A 13,329-nucleotide genomic window follows, 5' to 3' on the forward strand; every position below is an offset into this window, starting at 1 on the left:
TCATGTCCAACTCCCATCTGCATGTTGGCATTTAGTCTGATTTGAATTTTATTAGTATTGTTCCTGCTGTCACAAATGGTTGGGAGTTCATAGATGCAAATGCAGAGTTGTGTCCAGGGAACACTGTTTGTAGTTTGCTTTAGCTTCTTTAAGCCGTTATGGCCCATGCCTTTCACAATGAACACTGAGACTGTGAAGAAGAGAATTTGATACTAATATCCCATTTAGACCTATTCATTACATAGTCTCATTCTTTGCATTGTTGCTAAGCATGGGAACATGCATTCATAACCAACTATTGGAAATAAAATCTTTCCTGCTGGGGTTGAGCGAAGAATTAACATATGGGTCTCAGAAAAAAAACATTAGGAGTCACTTTAATACAGTGATCATTTAGCATAAAATAGTAATAATACTATATTACATGGTAGGATTATATTATATTGCATAGTATAATCTTTTTCTAAAGAAATATTATATTGATTATTTATCAATCAATAAAGCAATTTACTGCAGTGTGCCTAACTTGTCTTATTAAATTCACATCTTCCATCAGATAACCAAGTGTTCCTGCATATTCTTATGAGACTGTCACTTTTCATTATAACTTTTTTCCTCATCATCATTGTTTATTCTTGGTATTATGCCAAAAGAAATAAGTATAGAGAAGAAGACACTGAGTGTCATCTGAAGAGAGAGACAATAAACATGAAGGAATAGAGGTATGTGGTATCCTTTTACTTACTCCGGACAAGACCACTGGTGGAAGGGGGCCTTCTAGAGAGAACAATGGAGCCATTGAACTTTCCCTCAGCATGCAGAGCAGTAATTAATTATTCATCATATATTCATACTCAAAGCAGATTAAATTTAGGAGAACATTTTATAAGAAATACTTGCGGGCAGAGAGAGAGAATGGTGAAAAGAAAATAATATCCTAGAGTAAGGATGAGATGGGATTTGGAACATAGAGATGCAGAACAACTGGCTATGCTGTGTACTAGAAGAGAAACCTTGGGTTTTATCATCTCTCTCGTTAATATGTTGTTATTTAGGATGAGACAGCTGACGTGATTCCGTGAATGTTTTTAATTATTCTTGTTCCCTACAAATACAGCACCTGTGGACCAAGAGATTGTCGTTCAAATAACCCAGAAAAGACAGGTCCTTCTGAGCCCACCCTGTCTCATTCAGTCTACTGCCCTCATACTCTGCAAGAATATGTGCATGCAACATGACCTAATATGTACCACTTTTTAGAATCCTGAAGACATAAATGCAGGAGGTGACACACACAGAACTAGACCAAATGATTTTCAAATATTGAATCACTCCCACTTCATATATGCCCAAGGAATTTTCCATGGAAACCATATAGTGCACGGAACTTATGAAATGATAAGCTGAAATGGAAGATTGTCTGTACCTCACAAGTTCTCAAAGAAAGATCTGAGAATGGCTTTTTTGGAGACTATGACCCTTTATTCAGAAAAGACTGATGGATGCAGAGAAAAAACAGCTGGAATCTGGAGACAATGTCTATAATTTTGGTACAGTTTTTCAATACTCAAAGATAAATCTGAATGAGGTTTTCCATTATATCCTAAATTTTAATGTCTTCTATAGCTTTTATATCATCCAGAGCTGTATGGTTTCTGACAATAGGCATTAGTTTCTTTAATTGCTCTGGGAAGGAGTTTCCTCCATGGTTACAGGAAACTACTGAACTGAATTTGACATGGGAGCCTGTATGTGAACACTCAAGGAGTCTACTGACAGTAAAATGTAACTTTGAATGTCTCTTGTTGATCTACATTCATTAGTCCAATGCCTGCCTTTGTCACAGCTTCTGCATAATACAGAAGGGAGGTGTTTTCTGTTCAAATTATGCTGAGAAAAAACATTGTCTGTAGCAATGCTTCCCCTGGACCCTCTCTGTTTGGGCAACCACTGTCAGCTCATAGGTACACACAGCTGAAGTTGTCCTCAGCAATGCTATTCATTTCCTGTGTTCTTTGACCGGACCTGTACAACTCACTTTTCACTGTAGTTATCAGCAGTTTGATGAGACAACTGGGAATTCTTAAATGGAAGAATTAGCTAAAAAACAGAGTTTTTCTCATTAATCTAATTAATAACTGATAGGTCAGCATGATACTGATCCAGACACCATGAATATGGCTGTCAGTGAGGAGACCTCAGTATTCTTTGGGGCCTAAGGCAACAGATAAACATTTAGCCCTGTCATCCAGATGGAATTTGGGAGCCCATTATATGTGGAGGGATGCTGTCTCTGCCTGGACACATGTGGGAGAGCTAAACTACTGTATCCAGCAAACAGTTCATTATCATAGATGGAGACAACCAGATATTCAATGATAAAGTCATAATTAAAAAATAGCTATCCACAAATCCAGGCCTATAGAAAACATTAGAAAGAAAACTCCAACAAAACAGGGTTAGATGTACCCAGGAAAGCACAGGCAGTAAATAATCCCACATCAGCAAATCTTAAAGAAAGGAACCACACACACATACCGCCACCACCAAAAACATAACGGTAATCAACAATCACTTGTCAATGATATCCCTTAATATCAATGTACTCAACTAGCCTTTAAAAAGACACAAGCTAACAGAATGAATACAAAATAGGATCCACCCTTCTGATAAATAGAAGAAACTCACTTCAACTTCAAAGATAGGCATTTTCTTAGAGCAAAGGGATGCAAAAACATTTTCCATTCAAATGGACCTATGAATCAAGCTGTGGTACTTATCATAACATGTAACAACAAAGACATAAAGCTAAAGGTAATCAAAAGAGATGAAGGATATTTCATATTCATCACAGGAGAAATACAGCAAGAAGAAGTCTCAATACTAAATATATATGCCCCAAATATAAGTGCTCCCACATCCATGGAAGGAATACCATTAAAGCTTAAATTGCACATTAAACTATACACACTAATTGTGGAAGATTATAATATGCCACAGTCGCCACTGGACAGGAATACCAGACAATTAAAAGAAAAGAGATAGAATAGACGGTTTAACTCATTGGGTTTAAAGGAATATATGAAATATTCGACCCAAAAACAAAAGATTACACCTTCTTCTCAGCACCCAATGGAGCATTCTCTAAAAATGACCACAGACTCAGTTACAAAGCAAATATCTACAGATGCAGAAAAATTGGACTAACAGGCTATATCTTGTTGGATCACCAGGACTTAAAGTTAAAATTCAACAACACAAATTGCAGAAAGGTTATTGTGCATTTTCTTTATAATACCACTAATATATTTTCCAAATAATTCTTTAGTTTATGGCTTGTTTCTGAGATTAGAGGAATGGTAATCTGTGATTTCCATTGCTTAAATAAATCTCATCATCATAAATGAATTGCTATGTCAGCCACGTATGAATTTAAGTTTCCTATATGTCTTTCTTGTCATTATATAAATAAGCCATATTGTACATTGTTTTACCTGAGATAAAGTTCCAATCTCTAGAAGTAGAATATGGACTGCCTGGAGACACCAAACAAGATTTCAAGATTTTGGTGAAACTATTTTACATTTTCACCTGTGTCCAATAAACCTATAATTTCAATGCTTTTTATTTGTATTTTTACCTTGGGTCTCTCCTCATTTAAAGAAGTTTGCCAAAGTGCTTCTTTTCTGGTCTCTCCTGAAATTTTTTTCTTTGTCTACTGAAGATATCTTTGATCACATACAAAGTAGTGTTGTTTTTAACAACAGGAATTAAGAATTTTAATTGTTCTATGGATGAGTTACTCCAATGCTGGCAGGGAATGATTCAACTGAATTTGATATTGGGGCCCACGAGAGGCTCCCAAGACATTTCCCAATGTCAAGGGGTTACATTGCCGGCCCCGTGTTGACCTGCATGCATTAGTCCTATGTTGACCTTTCTCGCACTTTCTATGTACATGAGAAGCCAGAGGCCTTCTGTTTAAATTATCTCTAGGAAAAAAATTGTTTCTACAAGGTAGAGATCATAGACCACAGACTGGTAACTGAGAGGTCAGCATGAGACTGATCCAGACACCATGAATATGGGTGTCAGTGAGAAGGCCTCAGTATTCTTTGGGGCCTAAGGCAACAGATAAGCATTTAGCCCTGTCATCCAGATGTACTTTGGGAGCCCGTTCTATGTGGAGGGATGATATCTCTGCCTGGATACATGGGAAAGAGCTAAGGCCCTGCCCTGGATCATGTGACAGATTTTTGAGAGCCCCCATGAAGGGCCTCACCCTTCTTGGAGAGTGAAATAGGGATTGGGGAAGGGTTTAGGGGATGGTTGAAGGGGAGCAGGAAAGGAAGGGAGGGAGCGGGATCTGGGATTGACGTGTGAAGCAAACTTGTTTCTGATTTAAATTAAAAAAAAGAGGAAAAAGGCAAAAAATAATTTGTTTCTTGGAACACTCTTCCTACATACACTTTAAAAATGACATTGTTTATTTGAAATACTGGTAAATGGAAATGATTGATAATGGATGATTTGATGAAAGGTAGAAAAATTATTACTTAGCATTTCTATTGCTGAAATGAAATACCATAACCAAGAAGGAATTTGAGGAGAAAGGGCATATTTGACTTAAAATATCATATTGGTGTTCATCAAAGGAGGTCAGGACAAGAACTCATACAGAACAGGAACATAGAGAAAGGACAGATGCAGACACCATGGATGGGTGATGCTTACTGACTTGTTCCTCATCACTTACTCAACCTTATTTCTTATACAACCGATGGCCAACAGCTCAAGCATGGCACCACCAAAAATGGGCTGAATGTGTCCCATCCATATGTAATGAAATCACAGCTAGATATCATGGAGGTATTTCCTCAATCAAGGTTCCCTCCCTTGAGATAAAACTAGTATTTTATGTGAAGTTGACATAACACTTTGCAGAATAGAAGATGAGAGATATTAGAGGGATGATAGTTAAGTAGATGATAGATAAATGGATGATAGATGGATAGACAGATAGATAGATTGATTGATTGATTGATTGATTGATTTGATAGTATTATAAGTACAGAGGTAAATAAATGACAGATAAATAGATGAATAGATGACAGGCAGATGATAGATGACAAATGGATAAGTTGATGATAGAAAAATACAAGATAGATAGAGAGACAGACAGACAGACAAACAGATAGATAGAACACTAGAGAAATAAAACAGCCAAATGCACATTTTGATCAAAACTCTGAGTTCTATACTTATTTTTTCACAAAAACTGGCCTAACATCCCTGGGAGATACAGTGTCATACATAAGGTAGGACTGAGGTGACTTGAGTTCTACTTCAATAGCTTCACTATTAGCTTGGTGAAGTGTTGTAGCAATGTCAAAAGACCCATTAAGACCCAGGATTCTCTACAATTTGCTTTGAAACAAGATACCCAGCCATTAAAAGAGAGGCTGCCCTGCTCTTTATGTCTTAGGTTTTCTACGAATCAGGCACTCCTGATACATTTGTCCATCTGAATTCTATCAGTTACTATTGAATTAATTTGATAAATCAATGATGTACTTAAATGACAGTAGAGTAAAATGACATGAAAAATACCACCTACGTATTAATTTTTCTTGGTGACTAATTTCTTTTCACACATACCATATTTGACCTAATGATTTGACCTCTAAATTGTCTTCAAAAAACAGAAAATATTCTCAGGCATTGTGGGGTACAAAAGTTGACATATGTAAACTGGCCAGGTTTCAAAGACAGATTGTGTCTTCTTAAAGGGTTGTGGATTTGGTAGAAAATCCAGACGACCTAAATAAGACCCAGGTCTGACTATCCACCCTGTGAAAATACAGACTGACAGTGATGGGTTCCAAAAGCGCTAAGAATAAAGCTGGCAGTTAAGAGTGCTTTGCTGGGAGACAGCTGATCTGAACAGGGGAGAGCTCTTGGACCCCAGACCGACAGCGGGGAGGCCAGCATGGGACTGATCTGGACCCCCCCAAATGTGAGTGTTAGCGAGAAGGCCTGGGCAACCTATGGGGCCCTGAGCAGTGGATCAGTGACTATCCCTGGAATAAAAAACAGTCATCGTGTGCCCATAGCACAAAGAGGGATGCTCTCTCAGCCTGGACTCTTAGGGGAGTGCCTGGACCCTACCCGGAGTGAAATGGCAGACTCTAGATATCCCCTATGTGGAAGGAATTGGCAATAGGGTGGGAGGCTGTAGGGGGAAGGGGAGTACAGGAGGAGGGGAGGGAGAGGGAACTGGGATTGACATGTAAAACAAGCTATTTAAAATTAAAATAAAAAATGATAAAAGAAAAAAGAGTGCTTTGCTGGAGCTGGGTGGTGGTGACCCACGCCTTTAATCACAGCACTCGGGAGGCAGAGGCAGGCAGATCTGTGTGAGTTCGAGGCCAGGCTGGACCAACAGCCTCCAAAACGATACAGAGAAACCCTGTCTCATAAACACCAAAAAACAAAAAACAAAAAAAAGAGAGCTTTGCTGTAAATCAACAACAAACCAATGGACCAAGCTCCTGGAGTACAATCGATGTGAGGGAGGAGCAAAAATATGATCAAAGGAGTCAAGACATCTATGCCCCAAATACAAAGGCATCCACATTTGTAAAAGAAACATTACTAAAACTTAAATCACATATAAAGCCTCACAGACTTATAGTGGGAGACTTCAACACACCACTCTCACCACTAGACAGGAATACCAGACAGAAAGTCAACAAAGAAGCAAAGGGTCTAATAGAAGTAATGACACAACTGGGATTAACAGACATCTATAGAACATTTCATCCACATAAAAAAGAATATACCTTCTTATCACCACCACATGGAACCTTCTAAAAAATCGACTACACACTTGGCAACATTTCCAACCTCAACAGCTTCAAAAAATTGGAATAACTCCATGCATCTCATCAGACTACCATGCTTTAAAATTAGAATTCAACAACAACACAAATTGCAGAAAACCTACAAACTCATGGAAATTGAATAAGCAAAACTGCACAATTCGTGGGTCAAAGAATAAAAAAAGAAATTAAATACTTCCTAGAATTCAATGAGAATGAAGACACAACATACCCAAACCTATGGGACATTTTGAAAGCAGTTCTACGGGGGAAGTTCGTAGCACTAAGTGCCCACATGAAGAAACTGGAGTATAGTTATAGTAGAGAATTAACAGCACAGCTGAAAGCTCTAGAACACAAAGAAGCAAACTCCCCCAGGAAGAGTAGATGCCAGGAAATAATCAAATTGAGGGCTGAAATCAATAAAGTAGGATCTAGGAAAACAATACAAAGAATCAATGCAAAGAAAACTTGGTTCTTTGAGAAAATTAACAAGATAGACAAACCTTTGTCAAACTTAACAAACAGCAGAGAGTGAACATGCAAATTAACAAAATCAGAAATGAAAAGAGGGACATAACGGACTCTGAGGTAATTCAGAGAATCATCAGGTCATACTTTGAAAACCTGTACTCCACAAAATTCCAAAATTTAAAGGAAATGGACGATTTCCTGGATAGATTTCACTTGCCAAAACTAAATCAAGAACAGATAAGCAATTTAAATAGACCTACAACCCCTATGGAAATAGAAGCAGTCATCAAAAGTCTCCGAACCAAAAAAAGGCCAGGTCCAGATAGCCTCAGTGCAGAATTCTACCAGAAATACAAAGAACAGCATATACCAATTCTTCTCAAAGTATTCCATGTAATAGAAGCAAAAGGGTCTTTGCCGAACTCTTTCTATGAGGCTTCAATAACCTTGATCCCCAAGCCACACAAAGACACAACTAAGAAAGTGAACTTCAGAACAATATCCCTCATGAACATTGATGCAAAAATACTCAATAAAATACTGGCAAATCAGATCCAAGAACACATCAAAACAATCATTCACCACGATCAAGTAGGTTTCACCCCAGGGATGCAGGGATGGTTCAACATACGAAAATCCCACAATGTAATACACCATATAAACAAGCTGAATAACAAGTCACATGATCATCCAACTAGATGCTGAAAAGGCCTTTGACAAAATCCAACACCCCTTCATGATAAAGGGCTTAGAGAGATCTGGGATACCAGGAACATACTTAAACATAATAAAAGCTATATACAGTAAACCAACAGCCATCATCAAACTAAATGGACAGAAACTCAATGAAATTCCTCTAAAATCAGGAACAAGACAAGGCTGTCCACTCTTTCCATACCTTTTCAACATTGTACTTTAAGTTCTAGCCGTTGCCATATGACAACAAAAGGGGATAAATGGGATACAAATTGGGAAGGAAGAGGTCAAACTTTCACTGCTTGCAGATGATATGATAGTTTACATCAATGACCCAACGAACTCTACCAGCAAGCTCTTACACCTGATTAACACCTTCAGCAAAGTGGCAGGATACAAGATCAACTCAAGAAAATCAGTAGCCCTACTATATACAGATGATAAAAGGGCTGAGAAAGAAATCAGAGAAACGTCGCACTTTACAATTGCCACAAACAACATAAAATACCTTGGGGTAATGCTAACCAAACAAGTTAAAGACCTGTATCTCAAGAACTTTGAATCTTTAAAGAAAGAAATTAAAGAAGCCCTCAGAAAATGGAAAGATCTCCCATGCTCTTGGATAGGTAGGATCAATGTAGTAAAAATGGCAATCCTGCCAAAAGTAGTCTACAGATTCAATGCAAGCCCCATTAAAACCCCAGCACAATTCTAAACAGACCTTGAAAGAACAATAATCAATTTTGTATGGAAAAACAAAAGACCCAGGATAGCCAAAACAACCCTTTTCAACAAGGCAATGTCCGGAGGCATCACCATCCCTGACCTCAAGCTCTATTATAGAGCTATAGTCCTTAAAACAGCTTGGTATTGGCACAAAAATAGACAGGTAGACCAATGGAATCGAAATAAAAATCCGGATATTAACCCACACACGTACTAGTCATCAGAAAAAAAACAATGGAATCCTGAGATTTGTAGGCAAATGGATGACACTACAAGAAACCATCCTGAGTGAGGTAACACAGTCACAAAAAGAGAAACATGGCATGTACTCTCTCATATATGGATTTTAGACATAGATCTGGGGAGTGCCAGCCTACAATGCCATGGCCAGAGAGTCTGGGAAACAGAAACTTCATTCAGTTGGTGATAGAAGAAGAGGCACATTCTCATGGCTAAGCAGTGAGCTGAACTCAAGGAAGCCAGTAAGAGACAGAGGACAGATGACAAAAGGGATAAAGATTGGGCTGGTTTAACCCCTAGAAACAGCTGACCTGACAAGGGTTAACTCTTGAATCCAAGGCTGATGAAGACGCCCTGAATGTGGGTCTCAGTGAGGAGGCCTAGGAAATCTATTGAGCCTCAGGTAGTAGATCAGTATTCATCCCGATTATACACATGCACTTTGGACTCCCATCCAACAATGTGAGATGCAATCTCACCCTGGACTCTTGGGGGAGCATCTGGGCCCTGCCCGGGATGAATGACAGACTGTGGACACCCCATGGAGGGCAACAACCTACCTGGCAAAACTAGGGGATATTGGGGAGGTTGGAGGGAGGGCACAGGAGGAGGGAAGGGAAACGGAGAGGGGCCTGGACTGACTTGTGAAGCAACCTTGTTTCTAATATAAATTTAAACTTAAAAATAAATAATGATAAAAATATGAGCAAAGGAGTCAAGAAACCCACAGAATCAACTGAGAGATCACTGACTTGGGTCTGACAAAAGGGAATCTGCATAAGACCAAACTAGACAATGGTTTGACTGGGAAAATACATGAGGCCACAGGCAGTGTGTCCAAGACCTAACGCTAATGCATAAAACTAGTGGAGCCTATTGTGTATGCAGAAATACCTTGCCCAGCCTGCACACTGGGGTATGGAGGTGGTAAGGTACCTTGGTCCTGCCTTAACATAATTATGTGAAAGACTTAGTACACTTCTAGGGGAGGCCTTTCACTCTCGTTGAAGCAGAATAAAGGATAGGGGGAATTAAGTGAGTGGGAGGAAAGGATGTATGGGTAACTGGGATTGCTTTCTTGTGCAATTTAGGATATACTGAGAGTCTGAGGATAATAAACAGGGAATGAAATGAACTGCATAACAAAACAAACCAGGAAAAAAATAAAATTTAAGGTAAAACTAGAATGAGAACTTTGAGCAGTAAACACTGCAGGACATACTTTGAAGCAAACCTTCCTCAATATCAGAAATACAAACAGAAGGACTCTTCTGTCTATTGTAAGGGTCCAGCCGAGAATGATTTAGAACTAAGCATTTCAAAAAGAACAGTTCTTCTGTATTTAAAGTAAAAGATATAGAAATATGTGGTCAGGATGTCAGAGCTCACCATCCTGTGGGTCCTACTCTGACAGTGCACACAGACAGGAAACTAACTGGGCTGAGGCCATATCAACATCATGACCACAGAGGACACTGCCTTCCTGTATGTCCGTGAGTCCTGAAATGAAAGTAGATTAACAAGAAAGCAGGCTTCCCACAAAAGCTAGACCCTCTATTAACATGAACACTAGCTAATTTTACTAGAACCCAAGGAGAGTCTAATCTCCTTAGCATTCTGTTGAGGAGGTTGTAACTGGGTCTTAAGCTTAGACCTTGGGTAACACTATTGAATCCATGACTTATGGTCCGGGTTTCATGTTGACTGCTGGAATTCTGGAAAGGAGAGACAGAAGGCCATAAAACTTAACGGTGACTCTCAATACTGTGCTTATTTGGAGGGGAACGTTGCTTTTGGATATACAGACCAACGAGAGCTAGAAATAGATAAAAGAAAGGAGAGACAGACAGGCAAAAATAGATGGCCTACAATGGACAGGCAGAGAGTAGCGAGGCAGAAGTGTAGACAGGTCTTCCAGGGTAGCAGGTGTCTGGGAAGAGGAATGTAGAGAGTGAGTTGCCAAGGAGATGTCATGCAGCAACCAGAAAGGTGGAACAACAAAGTATTCTCCACTAAGCCAAGGCTATGTGGAGATGTATGGATTAATAAAAATGGGTTATGCTGGGTGTTTGTGGCTCACACATTTAATCCCAGCACTTGGGAGGCAGAGGCAGGCAGATCATTGTGAGTTCTAGACCAACCTGGTCTACAGAGCGAGTTCCAGGACAGTCTCCAAAGCAACAGAGAAACCGTCTTGAAAAACAAAAAAAGGGGTTAATAATTAAGAGAGAGCTAGCCAATAAGAAACCTGAGATATTGGCCAAACAGTCAGTTTATAATTTAAAAAATAAATGGCCTATAGAGCAAATATAATTGATAAATACATTATTGAAATGTAGTTTGATAATTACCAATACATAAATGACTGAATGGCAGATTTGTAAATAGATTGAAGATGATAAATAAAACATGATCAACTGATAAAAATAGTTCTATAGGTAGGTACAGAGACATGATATATGGATAACGTTTCAATCAATGAGCCATCTCCCCAATAGCTCAGGAATTTTTTTAAAACAATTCACTGTGAGACACTGCAAGGATAATTACTAGGAAGCTATTGCTGGTGATTCAGCATTTAGGAAGATGAATGTTTGAGAACTTGTGTAGTCTCTTCATGTCCTGCATGACACAGTAACTCTAAGGATGGAAGCATGGCACATAAATATTAGGTAGATAACAGCTGTCTAAGTGGACTGAAGACTGACTCAAAAACAAGGAAATATTGCCTGGTTCTGGAAATCTAGCAAGCTATCCAAAGCTAGTGAGGTCATTGATTTTGGAGAAATCTACAACTGCCACTTTACTAAATAAGTGTAATTCCAAATTCCATTTCAAATATCTAAATATTTTCCTTGTATCCACAGACAAAAGTAGTTCTCATACCAAAAAGAAACTTCAGTTAGTCTCAAACACCATTACAAAAACTGATACCAATAAAAATACAGAGAACAAGAATTATGCAGTGTCCAACCCATCTACAACAAACGCCTGCACCTATGGCTGTGAGAACATCATACAAGAAGGGGTGGGAGGATTGTAAGAACCAGAGGAAAAGGAAGTATGCTGTGAGATCATAATCTCCTAGTATTGTGGTCAACTCTAAAATTAGATACATAGGAATAGCATTATGCAGATTAATCAGATTGTGTTTATACTTAAGAATAAATGTGTGTAGATACATAGAGGTGATCAAAGATAAAGATGTATTTGATGAACAAAAGAGCCATACAGAAGAGACTGAATGATGTAAAAATTAAAAGAAATTTTATAAATGTAATTTATTTGAAAAACATATATAATTAAAAAGTTTAAGTTTAAAATATAGAGTAATATATAGGAAAAAAGGATAACAATTCAATAAAATACAGAAGAAAATCACTGCATGTGTATATTACACTCCCTGAGTTTGTGCAGTCAGCGGTTATTCCTGTTTCAAGTGTCCCTATTTAATTGTAGTGTTTTTTCAAGTTCTAGCTCTCTGATTCTTCCTTAAATACATCATAATATTGGTGATTCTTATCTAGGTTAAATGTCTTATATTTAATGTGTCCTACTGAATTAAAAAATAAGTGCTATATAGTCAAGAACCCACCTTGTAAAATATAATATTTGAAAATGCAAAAAAACAGCTTGTAAAATTGCACCTATCAAATATTCTCAGATATTCCTATGTCAACCACTCAACTATGAGAGGAAATAAAGTGAAATAATAAATATATGTCTGGAATTTTTGGTAAATAATGTTAAGTATATAGAGCTGGAAAGATCACACAGTGGGTAAGAGTGTGTTCTTTATTGCAGAGGACTCAATGTTAGTTCCCAATACCTGCACCAGAGGCAAACAACTGACTGTCACTACAGCTCCAGGGGACACAATCAATGCCCACTTTGGGCCTTACAACTCACCAAAACTAACATGTACATAAGCATATAGACATAGACATATTTGCACATATTTTAAAATGAAAAATTTCAAAGAATCAGAATGCTAGGTCTTGAAATAAATTTCAGTTAAAGCAAAACCCACTTACTTTATGTTTTTAGTTTTGAAAAGAATTGGAATTTTATTATTCTAAAAAAGTACACAATTAATCACATAAGAAATTGAATAATTATGCCCTGACACTGGATTATCACACCATAATAATTTTAATTGACATACTAGTATTCATGTTATAACATAAATAATCATTGGATACGTTGCACAGAAAGCCAATACATGCATTGAGACTCAGATTTTAAAAAGCAAAAATATGCAAATATTTAGCATAACAATCAAATTTGAATATTTGGAATAAAAGGTGTTGGG

This window comes from Mesocricetus auratus, unplaced genomic scaffold, assembly GCF_017639785.1.
Source record: "Mesocricetus auratus isolate SY011 unplaced genomic scaffold, BCM_Maur_2.0 Super-Scaffold_100037, whole genome shotgun sequence".
Taxonomy (NCBI): Eukaryota; Metazoa; Chordata; class Mammalia; order Rodentia; family Cricetidae; genus Mesocricetus; species Mesocricetus auratus.